Below are 16,101 nucleotides of genomic sequence, written 5' to 3' on the forward strand. Positions count from 1 at the left end.
AAAACAAATTTAACATTCTTCATAGTTGTTGCAAGTTGTCAAATTTTGGGATGGAATCTGTATTCCCATTCCAATTCTGTTTACCTCTGTGGATGCTGAGATGAGATGGAAATCTTGCCATATGACTGTGGGAAAGATGGCAAACATATCTCCCATAATACCAGCATGGGCATATTTTAATGTTTAGTATGACACTGCAGGAAAAGATTCACAGTTCTGTGGATAAATAAGGACTTTAAATAGACAGCTGGCAAAGATTCATGCTGTTTACCATGACTTCCATCCCACACACTGATTCTTGGCTGAGTCTGCACCCTGAGAGATTGCAAGATTGATTATGGAGGCCTGTGTGGGTGTCTCATGTAAATACATGCTTGTCTTCTTCCTCATCACAGCCATTCCTAAATCCAAACCAATGAGCAACTCTTTCCAGGAGCATAGTCTATTATTTTCTGGCCCAATTGCAGGGTTTCATGCCTTTTACTTTTGCATTCTGGGAAGAAACGAGGTGACACTGACATCCCGATGTCTTCTATAAGTCTGTCTTTGAAATGAAGCGTGTGAACTTGGGACCACACAACTCTGGTCTCACTTAAAAGGACTTGTCAAAGTATTGTTTTAATGTGGTTTTTAGCATTTACATTTGGCATGTTCTAAACAATTGAAGGAATGAATGCAGTCAAATGCAGAAATACTTTCCCTAAAACTATACTTGTTTAAAGTATTTTCACCCAGTTAAAAGCAAATGTTTGGAAACGATCTTTGCAAGACAAGCATTACTGTAAAGTAAAACACTGACTCTTTGTAATTCCATATTTGCACTATAGTGTGCTTCTTAAGATGTATACTAGTCAACCTAAAGTCTTCATATTCTTATACTGATCAACCCATTATGAAAGGAAAAAGAATGAGATGCATGAGGAGGGCCAGTAAGCAGCATGAAATGTGGTAGTAAGAATCATCAGTAGTTAGTTTGTGTGTTTGTGGAGTGAACCGTATCCTTTGGGTGTGTTGAATGACACAGAGACAGACATTTAGCATTTCAGCTGGTTGATTTAGGTGAAGAAACACCAGGTCTAACACCAGCTACCCTAATGCCCTGATCCCACTCTCACTAAAGTGACAGGAAGGCAGACCATCATAAAAACACATTGGTTATTTTAAGCATGAATATGGCAGTGACAAGTTAAGTTAAAGAAGCAGCTGCTTCAAAGCCAGAGTTTTGAAATCAGATCATTCAACAATACTGTAGTTACTACCCTTATAGTAGTGTTGATATTAACCTCAAATGGACATATACAATACACGATTGGTACAATTCATTCATTTATCTCCTGCAAACAATACAAGTTTCACAGGCTTGATTTTAAGCATTTGTCCTTTCACAAAGACAAAAAAGCAGGAATTTTTTAATATCATCCTAAATATTTTTACGAAGTATGCGAGACAGAACTGGCTACTAAAGTGGATCTAATTTTAATATTGAATATATTATGTGGTGGCGTGAAATGCAGTGGTTAGATTACTATCATGGTGTTGCAGAAAATACAAGTAGCAAACAAGCAAAATGTATTTCTTTTATATTATATAAGTTTATTAACAATTTTTACACATTTTCTATGTGATTTGTTTTACTCAGAAATCTTTCTTTGGCTAAGCTCAGTTGAATACTTTGGCTGAATAATGCTGACTCTTTTGCAGGACAAACAAAATTAAGGTGTGACTAGAGGCCAATGTTAGCTTTTCCAGGCAAACTGTAAGCTGGACTGTGTGTGTTCCAGTGATTTATTCCGTTCCCCCGCTGAACGCCATGTAGTGGCTGAACACCCTGCTGCTCGCAATGACAGGCTCCATAGCAATCTGCCAGACACACAGCAGGACAAGACAAGCTCCCAGCTTCTGTTCTGCCTCTGGAGCTGCATATCCATCCTATTGCTTTTCTTTCCAACATCATCATCATTTCTCTCTCTCTCTCTCTCTCTCTCTCTCTCTCTCTCTCTCTCTCTCTCTCTCTCTCTCTCTTTCTTGCTCTCTCCCCATGAGACAGCATTTGCATTTTTAGTTACAATGTTTGACTTTTTGATCAGAGATACAGTTTATCACCCTTGGCATGAGTTGCCCCATGAATGATTATAAGGTAATATAGGTGCTGACTATAATCTGAAAAAAATACACAAACACAAACATCAAATTCCAGGTAATATCCAAGTAACACAGCTGCTTTTGATGAAGTAGAAACCATAAACATATCCATCTCCAGTATTGAAGTGTTAAATGATAAGTGTTCAGGCACTTTTTCTTCACTTGCCTTGTAAATGCATTCTGGTTAGTACCTTTCCTTCATAAATAAAACTCATTTAGTATCTTTTGCTAAATAAAAACTCAGAATGTTATGAGAAATGCAGACACAATGCACCATTTCAAGGGAGAGAAACACAAATGAACTCCAAACAGGCAAAGATGAAACAAAAAAAAAAAAAAACAAGTATGAAATGAAGACCATCCATGTCGGTTTCTTTCTCTCCCACACGCAATCAATTTAAAACAGCCTGACCATTGACACATTCATCCTCTTGACTGTATGAGATTTGCCATGGAAAACATTACACTGGCACTTTGCTGTTGCTCTGTGCATATCCCTTCCCCATTCCCTCCTCTAAGCCAGCCATCGCTCTCTAACGACAGATCAATCACAGCAACCATATGTGGGGATGTCATCTTCTTTGAGAGTTGAAAGGGAGGGGTTTTGTCATGTCCATCTGCTCTGGTTTGTGGAACATTCCAGCGCTTTAACATTTGCATGGCTGTCAGACCGTCAAGAAAAGCTAATTTCGTTCCGCTGAATAGGAAAAAAAGAAGCTGTTGTGAAACAAATCTATTTTCTTAACAAATCTATTCTCTTTAATTTGCAATATGTCATGATAATATGTCTTAATTTGCTGTTTACACACTTCAATAAGCGTCAGCCTTTTTTCCCCTATAAATGAGCTCAGAGATTTGAGGCTCATTTTGGATTATAATAAAATGGTCAAACTTTTAAAAACTATATAACAAGAGTTACTTTTACAGTGATTATTTTTAACAATGAAACAAGTATTTATTCACCTGTTCTCAATAAAAACTCAACTTTTCTGTCCACAGATTTCAAGCAGTAAAAACATCATTACTGAAGAATATTAAGACACATAAGTGCTGACAGTGAACCATATTATTACACACATGCGCAGATTTATCATGGGGCGCGTGATCACAGGAATGGGACAGCCCAAAGCGACATAATTCTTTACACCTCCTCTTCCTTTACGCATGCAATGAGTAATCACCGCAATTAAGCTGCTCGCAACCTGTTAACAGCCTTGTAAATATAAATTTTCAGCGAGGAGAGCAATTCAGCAAGCAACCTCCTTGGAAATGACTGGTGCAGAGCATCAGTCAATGCTCAGGGACGAACAAAAGGTGAGCGAGTTTATGAAATGTAAATGTTACCACATAAAAACAAAGCATGGAGGGGAGCAACTCCCCAGATTTGCATCAGATATGGAAAAGGCTGTGTGAATTGTTGTCATTGTTATGGTTTGCCACTTGCCTATAAATACAGATTTGAAAATAGCATGTTTACATGTGTGTGTGTGTGTGTGTGCATGTGTGTGTGTGTGTGTGTGTGTGTGTGTGTGTGTGTGTACCCTGCGCTAGGCTCCACACTAATACAGCTAATAATGAGAAGCATTACTTTCCTCTGAGAGTAAAGTCTCATGTGGAAGCATTTACCAAACGGTGAATTAAAATGTAAATGGGAGCCATATTTGCTTTAGCACAAGCTGCATGTTTAGAGTGCCTGGTTACTGCTATATTTAAAAATGGGGAAAGGTTAGTTGTTCTTTTTTTCCGTGTTTTTTTGTTTTGTTTTGTTCTTTTTAGGATAGAAGGAAAGAAGAACTTAAGCTCTAAAGTTAAGTATGTTAAATCTCATCTGCGTGCTGCACATGAGATTTAACATAATGAGTATGTAACGTTTCCATGCTACATTTATATTTTTATATTTCTACATAATTGTAGGAATTTTGTCAATAAACATTTAAGTAACATTTTAGGTCAGGCAAAAGAATGGAAATTATTTTCTATTTATTAGTTCTCCGGGTCTTTAAAGACACTTAAAATGACTAGAATCATGAATATAAATAACTACCTAGACAATTATAAAAAAATCAAACCACTTTAAATAAGTTGCAAAACTTTTTTGATTATTTTTGTGCTTATTGCGGTGATTAAATGTTGCCTAATTACTTCACTTGAATTATTGTCCATTTGCTGAATTAAGCAATAAGTAATTTTTCCTCCTGGCACTGATTAATCAACTCTGGTGTATAAAAGTATAATGAATGTAAATTACACACAGGTGTAATCTGTGTTTTTAGAGAAAAGGTTGTAACTGTTGACTGATATTCATTAATAAATATCCCATATCTCCTATGGTGGCATTACATTTTTGCTTTTCTGCACTTATACCTCATTCTGCTCAAAAAAAGTGTTGCACTGTTTGATAAACAACAGCGACTTTATAGTATAATGCTGCAAAATAAACACATATGAGGAGATATTATCTTGAAAAAGAAGCTTTCTGTAAGACGTTGTATAGTTTTTATACTTATCACACTCAGCTTTACAATAACATTGTATAAATAATGGATTATATCCTAAGGTAAAGGATAATGAGTGTAACTGGTATTATTTCATTCAAATTAAACAATTTTAAAAAAATATTTTCGCAAATATATAATTTAAAGTCTCATTTGGTGACATTTTGCATGGTTTTCTTTCTGAAACAACTGCATTCACCATTCTTGTAAATCACGTTTCAATTTTTTGTGCTTGTTTGCTACAATTGTTTGGCAGCAAATGCTGGTGTTGGCAAAGATATTCATCTATTCCAGACAAAAATCTGATATTTTAATAAATAAAGAACATTTGCAAGGCTGTCTATGAACAAAATCAAAGTAAAAAGAACGATTCCCAGTTGGCATATACAAGTAGTGCTCTTTAAAAAAAAAAACATTTTAACTTTGACATTGACTCCAGCAACACATTAACTGTCTGAAACCAGTTAATTATTATAATTTCTCCCTGCTGTATACCCGATTATCACAGCTTTGTGGTGTGAGGTCAAAGCACAAAAAATAATTTTGCATAATTGTTGTTTAATAGTGCTAATTAACACAAGCTTGAAAAATACCTGGATGTCACCAGTGAATAGACACATTAGGGGCTAAGAGATCCTTACAGTTCTCCCAATGCTCTGTGCAGGCTGCAACTGTATAAAAAATACATATATTCATATATAAATATCATAATAATAGTTATGTTGAAACGAAATAAAACAAAATAGCACTCCAACTCTTTTAATACCCAAACTGCATGGTTAGCAGCACGTCTTCACAAATTGTTGCTTTACTTCACTGCTTTAAATGTCTGTGTAATGTTTTGTCCTACTCCACCGTCCATGCTTTCATGGTGTAACCGTCTAGACGCGAGGACACTTAAAACGTGTGCATGTGGCTCTGAAAACTTTCACTGCCTCATGTGCAATGGCTCTAATTCAGCACCCAGCTTGATTCGCTTGGGGTTGCAAGTAATGACCCGTGACTAGGAGGTGTTTTAACTTGTGGTTTGTAAATCAATATTACATTAAAAGGACCTGCTTTTATGTCTCTCACAACTCTCCAGCTCATGTTTTATAGTCTTTGTGGTGTTTAGTGCTAAAGCTAACCTCTTAGGTAAAGCTTTCAGTTTCATAGATGAAAAAGATTGGTGTGGATGTTTCGCGGATTTGATTTCACTTTGTGCAACTGGATATTATCAGCCAGCAATGCCATAAAACAGAGAAAGACGATTTGTTATATTTGAGTATGCGCACCATTTACATGCTTTGCTTCCTTTTCGCTCATAACATCCTGGAAGTACGTTACTTTGAGAAATGTCCTGCCCTGCTATGATCCTGAGGTCTTGCCCTAATAATTTTTTATCCTCCGTCTTTCAGGGATGAGCCCACATCTGTCTCCGGTCACTATTTACACGCTCTTTCACCATAAAGTACTCCAAGTCACACATGTACCCAAAGACAAACACACACGCACACACACACATCCTCCTTCTATCTCATGCCTAATTCAAACCTCCCTTATGAGTCCCTTGACAGATCCACACAGAGTCAGCTCAACACATGCACACAGACATTCAATCACTGGAAAGCAGCGCAGGCCACATATAAATCCATCTAGTAAAGCATCTTCCAGACCGTTCCCAATGCGAATGAGATGTCCCAAAGCCTTTTGGTGTTATCTGGCCTCTGCAAAGGCAATAATGTGATCTATACCCTCTAATTGTTGCAGGGGGAGGTTTTAAAAGCACATTCTGGATAGGCTAAAAGGACAAATAAATCCTACAGCTTGCGGTTTGCTTATAAATCCTCACATTCTATCCTGTTTCCTGGATTGCAATCTTGCTGCAGGATAGGGACAACTTTGAAGATAACTCTTTGTGGCTTCTTTATAGGACAAAAAACCTATATTTACATTTCACGAAGGAATGCACAATGAACATCAAAAAGCATAATTTTGCAGAATACAAAGCGTAAGAATTCACAAGTGCTGTTTGACCTCTGTCTGAACGGCTGGCAATTATTTATTAGTTTTCCCTCTCTCTTTCTCGCTTTCTTGATGTCAGTATAGAATATGTAGCTCCCTATCAAGTCTGACCAGTCTGGGCAGGTCTGGCGTTCGTGTCTGCTCTCTACAATAGCTGGTTAGCCATGTCTGACATCTGTGGCACCCCACGGTCAGGTTGAATGCAAGGTTGAATAATGTACCAGAGCTACTCGGCTGCAGGAGCCACTCTGCTCTGCCTCTTCTGGTTTCTGAATCTGTGACGTATTGAAATCACCAAAACACAAATTTTCTCAAAGCTCACCTATGAAAAAACTATTTGGTAATCAAAGCAGACATAATTAATGTGTAACATTAACACTGAAACAGTCACATGTGTGGTGAGAAGCTACTACTCGGATCTAGATCTTCTTTGCTATATGAGGTGCATCTTTTGAATACTTTGCTAGAATTTTAGTGTTTCGGTTCACTCTTATGGTAAACATTAGCATTGTTTTTGATAACAGGAAACAGCTGTTAAAACCAAAACCAGTACAGACTGGAATGATATTGATATGGTAACGGTAAAGACAGTTATTGATGGTATCGTAAAACCATTAAAATATATATTCAACTTGTCGTTTCAAAAAGGAGTTTTTCCACAAAAAATGAAAGTTGCTAAAGTTATTCCCATTTACAAAACCGGTGAAAGACATCATTTTACAAACTATAGACCAGTGTCAATACTCTCCCAGTTCTCTAAGATACTGGAAAAACTCTTCATAAAAAGATTTGACAGTTTTGTGGAAAAATATGAATTAATGACAGATAGTCAGTATGGGTTCAGAAACAACAGATCAACAGCTTTGGCACTGATAGATCTAATGGAAAAGATAACGGAATGTATGGATAATAAGAGGTATGCGCTCGGAGTTTTCTTAGATCTAAAGAAGGCGTTTGATACTGTTAATCATGAAATTCTATTAAAAAAACTGGAAAAGTACGGGTTTAGGGGAGTGGTTTTGGAATGGTTAAAAAGCTATGTAGGGAATAGGCAACAATATGTACAAATAAATGAATATAAATCTAATTTGATGGATATAGCTTGTGGAGTACCTCAAGGTTCAGTACTGGGTCCAAAAATGTTTATTATGTACTTAAATGATATCTGCAGAGTATCGGAGATTTTAAAGTTTGTAATATTTGCAGATGACACAAATATACTGTGTGCAGGTGGGGAATTGCCACAGGTTTTGGAAATGATCACACAGGAATTAACGATATTAAAGAAGTGGTTTGATATAAATAAATTATCATTGAATCTCGATAAAACCAAATTTATGTTGTTTGGAAACCAAAAGAAAAACATCGAAGTAGAAATATGTGTTGACAATGTATATTTAGAAAGAGTAAATGAAATAAAATTTCTTGGGGTGATCATTGACCACAAGCTCTGTTGGAAGCCACACATTACTTATGTTCGGGGGAAATTGGCACGGGGCATTGCCGTCCTGGGAAAAGCAAAGCATATGTTGGATCAGAAAGCACTGCACATTTTATACTGTGCTTTACTACTGCCATATATGAGCTACTGTGTAGAGGTCTGGGGAAACACATACAAAAGTAACACACAAACAATAACTATAATACAGAAAAGGGCCATTAGATTAATAAATAATGTAGGGTACAGGGACCATACAAATGCACTCTTTGTCAAAATGCAAGCTATTAAATTCCAAGACTTGGTGAAGCTTAAAACAGCGCAAATAATGTATAAAGTCAGAAATAAATTGCTTCCCAAAGAAATCTGTAAATTGTTCATAGAAAGAGAAGGTGGGTATAACTTAAGAGGGAAATGGAATTTAAAAATACAAAGTGCTAGAACAACTTTAAGAACTATGTCAATCTCAATTTCAGGAGTTAAATTATGGAACAGTCTAACAGAAGAAATAAAAGACAGTCAAAACATAAAACAGTTTAAAGTAAAATATAAAAACCTAATTTTAAATAAGTATAAGAATGAAGAAAACGGGGTTAACCCAGGATGGTAATGTTGCTGGTAATGGTGTTGCGGTTCTTTTTTGGTTGTTTTTTTGTTTTTTTGTTTTGTTTTGGTTTGTTGTTTTTCCATAACTTGTGTATCTGCAAATATACACATTCTGTATTTTTCATATGAAAGAAACTATACTGTGGTGGGGCTTGCTAATTTCTTGTTTTTGATTTATGTATGTTATGTTTTGTTTTACTTCATATGTTTATATGTTTCATATGTTGTTTGTTTAATTTAAGACAACAAAAAAAAATTAAATGAATGAGAGGTAAAACTTGAGGGGGTAGGGACAAATAAGTAAATACTTCAGCCTACTCCTTTTCAAACAAATAATGGAATGATATTTTGTAATGATTGTGAAGGCACATGTTTGAAATGTTTGAAATAAAAATGAACTGAACTGAACTGAACTGAAAAGAAAAAAACTCTATAAGCAGACAGCAAAAGTAAGTGTCAGAGTATATATAAACAAAGCAGTGCAACTGTCACTCTCAGAGCTTTGTGAAGTCGGGCTTAAATTCATCAGGTGGCAAGAAACAAGATGCTAATTTTGAGCCTTACTTACTGAAGATAGGCAGCTTTTAGTTGTGGAAGTTTATGGTGTCAGAAGATCACATGCAAAAGGTGGGACTGTCTTACAATGTAAAGCATATGACACCATGCTGCTTCACTGTCAGTCTGGAAGAATCATTTCCATCTTTCCCTCCACCACAGGGTGCTGACCTCAAGCTGACCTCCGAGCCAGCGGCTGGGGTGTTAATGTTCACCCTTGCTAGGGTCACATCCAGCATGTTTATTTTATGACATGGTAGAGGGGACCTCAGAAGGGAGTGTGGCCTCAGCACATTGACCCCCAAGCGCATTACAAAGGAGGCTACTGAGCTGTAAAGGCCCTGTTCTTATGCCCAATCATGTAGTTTAACTGGTCTAGGCCAGAGCAGCAGAGGACTTCTGTCTAGTGCAGTAGCATGATAATAAAAAGCCCTTAAGAATGCTCAGGTGAATCAAATAAAATCAGTGTTATGATGTAAAATGAATAAAAGTGCCCACTAGGTTGTACTCAACATGACTCACCTCTTGTAAAAGAAAAAAAATACTTACAGACTTTCTATTTTTATTTCATTTTATTTAATAGAGGGGTTGCTTAAAAACAAAATCCCTATTTTTTTATCCATAATTTTTGCTATGGCTATAACACAGACTCAAGAATTCAGTGTGTAATTTCTGTTGAAGATTCGGTTCAGCACATTTAAATGCAATTCAAATATTTATTGTCCGGTATAAAAATTTGGTTTGCAAGCAAGGTTAAAAAAAACAGAACAAACCACCATATTTTATACTATGCAAACATGCATCAAAGACAGCAGTGACTGCTGAGGTATGCACCAGTGCTGCTTTGCATTTGTTGTCATGCTGTGAGAAGAAATCAAAAGACAAGAAAGACTAGAAATGTCATCGCTGATTGCAGAAAGTTGACTGTACGCTTTCCTTTCACGCAAGCTTCAACGTCAGAATCCCACCTGTAGCAAAATGTTTCCTTAAATGTACATTTGCATTTGTTTGAACATGAATGTAAGGCTGTGTGCCTGCACGAGTGCCAGCTACGTGCACGCATCACTCAGAAGAGAATCCTTTGGCCATATTTCCAATTCTGCTCAATTTCAGCAAGAATCTCAGTAATCCCACTGAAGAGCTGCAGTTCTCCCACAGTGACATCCCATAATGGCACTAACACCAGAGTGGTGGGCACCCAGTTACGACTCCCAGGCTCCATTCGGTGCACGTTCCCAATCTCCCAACCTGTCTGTATGCAAACAGAGCCCCCTCAGAGGAGAAAACTGATCTGGCAGCCTTTCACTGAGCCCTGTGTAGACATATTTAATGCCTCAATAACCACTGCTTAAGACAGAGTGATGAACGCCAGGGGCTTTCATTACTCCGAGAGGCTTTTTTTCCCTGTGTCTGTGTATGTGCGTGTGTGTGTGAGAGTGAGAGTGAAAGAGAGACTACAGTGTGTAGCTAAATAAATGTTTTGCCTTCATTTACTGATTGAGAAATTCAAGCTGCTTTTGTTTAAGGAAAAAAATACAAATGGCACTGCCTTTGATGGACCAGAACCATATGTCTTGCTGATGAATTAGCACAACTAACCCGATAAAGCTGCTACTAATCTGTCTTTCTGCATTACAAATTTACTCTGCGCTTAACATTTTACAGGTTGCAGACAGCAGATACACGAGTGAAGGCTCAGGCCTTGTGCAAGATAATCAAGAAACAAAACCGAAGCAGATTCAAAATTTGAGATCATGTGAATTTTGATTGGGATAAAAATAGAATGTGCTTGTTAAGTGAAGTTATTCAACCACCTAAGGGCTTGTTTCCATGTGGCGTCAGTGTCAGGGAGGTGTAGAGGCAGGCAGTTAAATTCGGTGAGCTGTGTCACAGCATCAGAGCTGCAGCTTATTCATTCCTCGCATGCAGCATGTGCACACTGTGAGGCAAAGCAGGCGCGTTCCCTTAGGTACAGTTCCTGTACAAAAACAAATATAGATTCATATGAATGCAAACTACTGAAATCCAATTCAATTCAGGTTTATTTATATAGTGTCAAACCACAACAACAGTTGCCTCGTGGCACTTTATACTGTAAGGTAAAGACCCTACAGTATTTGGGAGATAACTCCAACAATCCAGTGACCCCCTATGAGCAAGCTCTTTGCGACGGTGGGAAGGAAAAACTCCCTTTTAACAGGAAAAAACCTGCAGCAGAAACAGGCTCAGGGAGGGGCAGCCATCTGCCGCAACTGGTTAGGAGATGACGACCAGGGGGAAAAGAAGAAAGAGAAGTAAAAACAAAGAGAGAGCACATAGAGAGACAGGACAAAACACAGACTAAGGGACAGAGAAGAAAATTGTAATGGCATGCCGCAGTGGTATACTGTAGAAACACATGAGGAGTGACAAGAGGTGAGTGGAGAAGAAGAAGTGGTGCTTACCTGAGCCTTTGGTCTCAATGTGCTCCATGGAGCTGAAGCATGCGATTAGGCAGCCCAGTCTCAGAGAGTCCAGGAGATGTTTGTCCTTCTTTAATCTGATGAAAGGTGGAGATCCTTTGTTGTAATTCAACATAGCCTAGCCATCAAGCTAAGAACAAAAATAAAAACAAGTTAAGTTGCTTCACAGACTGTCTCATAGTCAAATTACTAATTTCCCAGTTTTAACAGTTTAATAAAAACACAATAGTTTAATAAAAAAGCTTAAAGAAGTGTTCAGAACCGATTAAAAAAGGTAGTAAAATTAACTTTTGCCAAAACTTAGTAAAACAATAAATCCAGAACCTGCTGCCAAGAGAACGCCAAAAGAAAGCTAGCATATGCACAGATAAGATGGAGATAGGGCAAAACGATGGGAAAGCATAGCTCCCATAAGACAGAATGGAATAATTTGTTTATTTATTCTATAAAGAAAGTTGTTTTCATTTAGATCAAATCCTAGTCACACTCCATTAGCTCCATCTGTGGGTTGTTTATGTTTTTCTTCCACTTTGGCAATGATGACAAGAACGCCCAAGAGGAAAGTCTTTCTTTCCCCAGACACTCATCACCTAGAGAAAGAGAGTGAGAGCTCATGGAAGGATCAATGTGTCTGCACAGGAAACTGTGTAATGTTAATCACAACTTTAATTTGGGCTGAATTAGCATTTTGATGAACTTGTGGGGCTGACTCGTGTACTCTAAGCACCTTCAAATGCAACACGCACGGAGGAAATGGCAGTATGGTTAATTAACGCTCGCACACAGCAGATGGGCTCAGTGAAGGGCCTGGCAGAAAGAGACACGGAGAGGGAGAATTGATCAGAAAAAGTCACTGTTAATGGGAGAAAAAGAATCAAATATAAGATTTGCCACCATCTATCTCCAAATAAAATGGCTGCTTCAGAACCAACAGCTAGAGATGGTGGGGAGTACTAAATAACATTTCAGTCTTTTAAGGAAAACAGAACACAAAGAGTCAGTAATAGCTTACAGAAAACACAACTGGCAAATCTTGGTCAAACATGCAGCCTGTTTACATATGCCCAGCCGTTTCAATCTCTGAGCACAGAGTGTAACTCAACATGGTGCCCAAGTCTCATTGCCTTGCACTCATTCTGTGAAGTCTTTTACTAACACATTTAGAATTGACTATTTTGAGCTCTCCTTTTTCTTTTTAACGTCTCGTTGCCATGCTTCCTATTTCTTATCAGTTTCATATAATTTCCTGAATTTTCTTTGTATTTTTTTTTTATGTCTCCCACAAATAGATGTTAGCTCTTCTATCATTTTCATTCCCTATAAATAATCCAAACTCTGGCTCTACAGTGTCAATTATATATCAATCAAACTGCTGCGGATGGGAGAAATGTGTAAGTTACAGTTGTTGTCAGCATAAAGCTGCTATTAGATTACCGTACTAGGTTCTGAATAATAATTTGTTGGAGTTTCGAATGTTTAAACGAGCATTTTTAAAAAATATTATTGTAGATTATTTTTCGAGGCAAACGTTTTAGATATTTTTGACTGGTGTAAACTTTTAGGTTCATATTTTTGAAAATATTGTCTATCTACACAATTACCATTCATTTAAAGAGAAATTACAACATTTAAAACTCAAGACTAAGCAACGTTTTGACCAAATTGAAATTAATGAATTCATTTTCTCCCGGTGGTTACTAACTGTTTGTCTTCCAGGTTTGATTTAGGTTATTTTCTCGCTTGATTTGAAAATCAATTTTCAGAAAGCTGTTAAAAGGAAGAAAAAAAAGTCCCCAGTGAAATCCATCTATTATCCAGACCAGTAAGTTTTTCTCAGAAGATATGTTGATGTAAATCTGAAGACTTTTAAGGAGCATGCCAAAGTGTATTTTCAGGGGGTAGGGGGGCAGATAACCACACCTACAGCCAATTTGGAATAACCTAACCCCACAAACTGCATGTCTTTCCACTGTGGGAAGAAGTATCTGTTGATAATCCATGCAGACAACACAGAATGGCCCTGGCCAGATGGTGGATTTGAACCCAGGACCTACCTTTATATAAACTATATCACATCATACATATGAAACCTTATTAACCTAAGAAGCTCTGTATCACATAATACAAAGTCTTTCCTTCTTCGTCATAAATATTTGTGTATAAATATTGGAACTTTTTTCTCAAAGTAATGAGTTATGTTTTCATAATTTTGACTTGTAATCCAATAAAAAGCTTTAATATTATAAATAATAATAAATAAATATCATGTCAGTAATTACTATGTGAATTCATTTTTTTGTCGGTTGACAAAAACAGGCTTCTATACCAAAAGCATCTGTGCAAACTTTAATAAATTGTCTCAATAGATGTCACTTGGGTCAGGATCGGTTGTGATAAAGTAGATTATATTGAAGAGATAGTGGAGGATCGCATGGTAAATCTATACCTGCATGGCTACAGGTATCTCAAGAGCTGAGTGAGAGAGTGCTTTGCATTGACAATAGTTTATGATGCCCTACTCAAAAACTGATCCCAATCGTGAAAGTGAAACTGTTCTCAGTGTCATTAGATTTGACTACATGAAATGAAGCACCAAAGCCCTCACTGAGAAACACTGACAGGTAGCACTTGTCTAGTCACCTTCTTCCCACCTTTTCCTGGAATCCTTTTTCCAAAACAACCTTCACTAACCTGCCCTCCCTCTCTCAGTTTTTTTTTTTCCTGCAGTGGAGAACTTCAAGGCCTGGCTTCCCACAGAGAAGAATGATTTGTAAAATCACAATAAAAATGGAAAGGCGAGTGAGACTTGGGTGGCAGTGAGGAGGGGTTGGAAGGACAGCAAAGCGAGATCCCCTGTTGTGATGGCCTGTGGTGGGGCATTAACAGGATGTCCAGGCTGGGTAAATCTTCTACCAGCCGCTCAGAACTCATACACTCGGAGAAATTCCCAATCCCTGACAGGTTGTCACTGCACAGGAGCATACAGAGAGGTGCCTTGTGTTTGATTTGTAGAATATTTTTTGAATGTTTTCAGTTTGTAACAATGTGTTTAAACACCAAATTAGACAACTGTGGAATTCACATAATTTCCATGGAAGTGTGAAGAGATTACACCATGGTGATCTCTGTCCTTTGATATCCAAATAATGGGGGGAAAAAATGAAAAGCCAATGATGGGGGTATTTTGAAGGAACGCCTCATTTTTATTATTATAAGATGGACAGGATGCAGTGAAATGGTGTTTAGTTTAAAGAGATGCGCCATAATGAGAGGGAAATAGAATAGGTATGGCCTTGTAGGGATGATAATGAGATCGGGAGAAGCCAGGTAGATAGAAACACCATCCTCTGTTGTCACCCTCCAAGCACCCACTCACCCATCCCCACGCACAAAAGCAAGGAGACAGATATATCTGTTCCCAGGCAGCAGGAGAGTCTCCAATTACGGCAGGATGCAGCATCAATTTGAGGGCTAATTATGTGCGTAATGAGCTCACCGTCATGCGTCCGCGCCCCCGACACCGAGCCCGCTGCTCTAACCAACCTCCCCCCATCCACACGCTCCTTCCTTTCACACCCCCATCTCTCCTTCCTCCATGTGAGCGCCCGGTAACTAATTAAAAAACTACATGCGCCGCGGCGTCTTCATCTGATTCACACCATGGAAATTAATCCTCAGATAAACGTGTTTGACGGACACCCAACCACTGCACGAGCCCTGGACGCGTCGCACCGCTCTCTCAGCCGGGTGTAAACTGTTTTGTATCTGTCTTTTTGTCTTTTTTTAAAAAAATAATAATAATCTTGCCTCTGAAATAACTCACGAAACAACTGGTTAACAGATCATAACTAACATCCAGTCCACTGGTTTATGTGCAAAAACTCGAACTCATGCAAAAGACTTAAAATTTAGAATCTAGAGTACACGACTGACTACACCGAGGGACATGCGGACTACTTTGTTTATTTTTTATTTTTTTGTAGCCGATGCCTGTGTTAATATTGCAAGTATACCTCTTAAAGCAGAGAACTAAAAAAAATCTGCATCCGCGGGGAAACAATCCAGCAGACAGCTAGGGGGAAATTAGTCAAAAACAAAACCTGAAGAGAGAGGGCATAATTTAGCCTGTTGATTTAAATATAACTAAGAATATATTACATATCAAGAGCATTCATATGATGCTAAAACAAAAAAAAGGTCGATGGTAAGAATGTGGGGTCTATTTATTAGACAGCGTGATGAGCACAAGCAGAACATGAAGTGATTCTGTCAAACAGCAATACCGTGATGTTTGTTTATTGTTTTCTGCCGTGGCTCCCTGTATTGCTAAAACCTAAAAGCTTTATTTATCTGCTGCACCCCCCCCCCCCCCCCCCCCCCCAAATCGAAATCCACATTG

The sequence above is a fragment of the Rhamphochromis longiceps genome, linkage group LG15, assembly GCF_057381845.1.
Source record: "Rhamphochromis longiceps isolate RC_006_pf linkage group LG15, R_longiceps_female_GT1.1, whole genome shotgun sequence".
Taxonomy (NCBI): Eukaryota; Metazoa; Chordata; class Actinopteri; order Cichliformes; family Cichlidae; genus Rhamphochromis; species Rhamphochromis longiceps.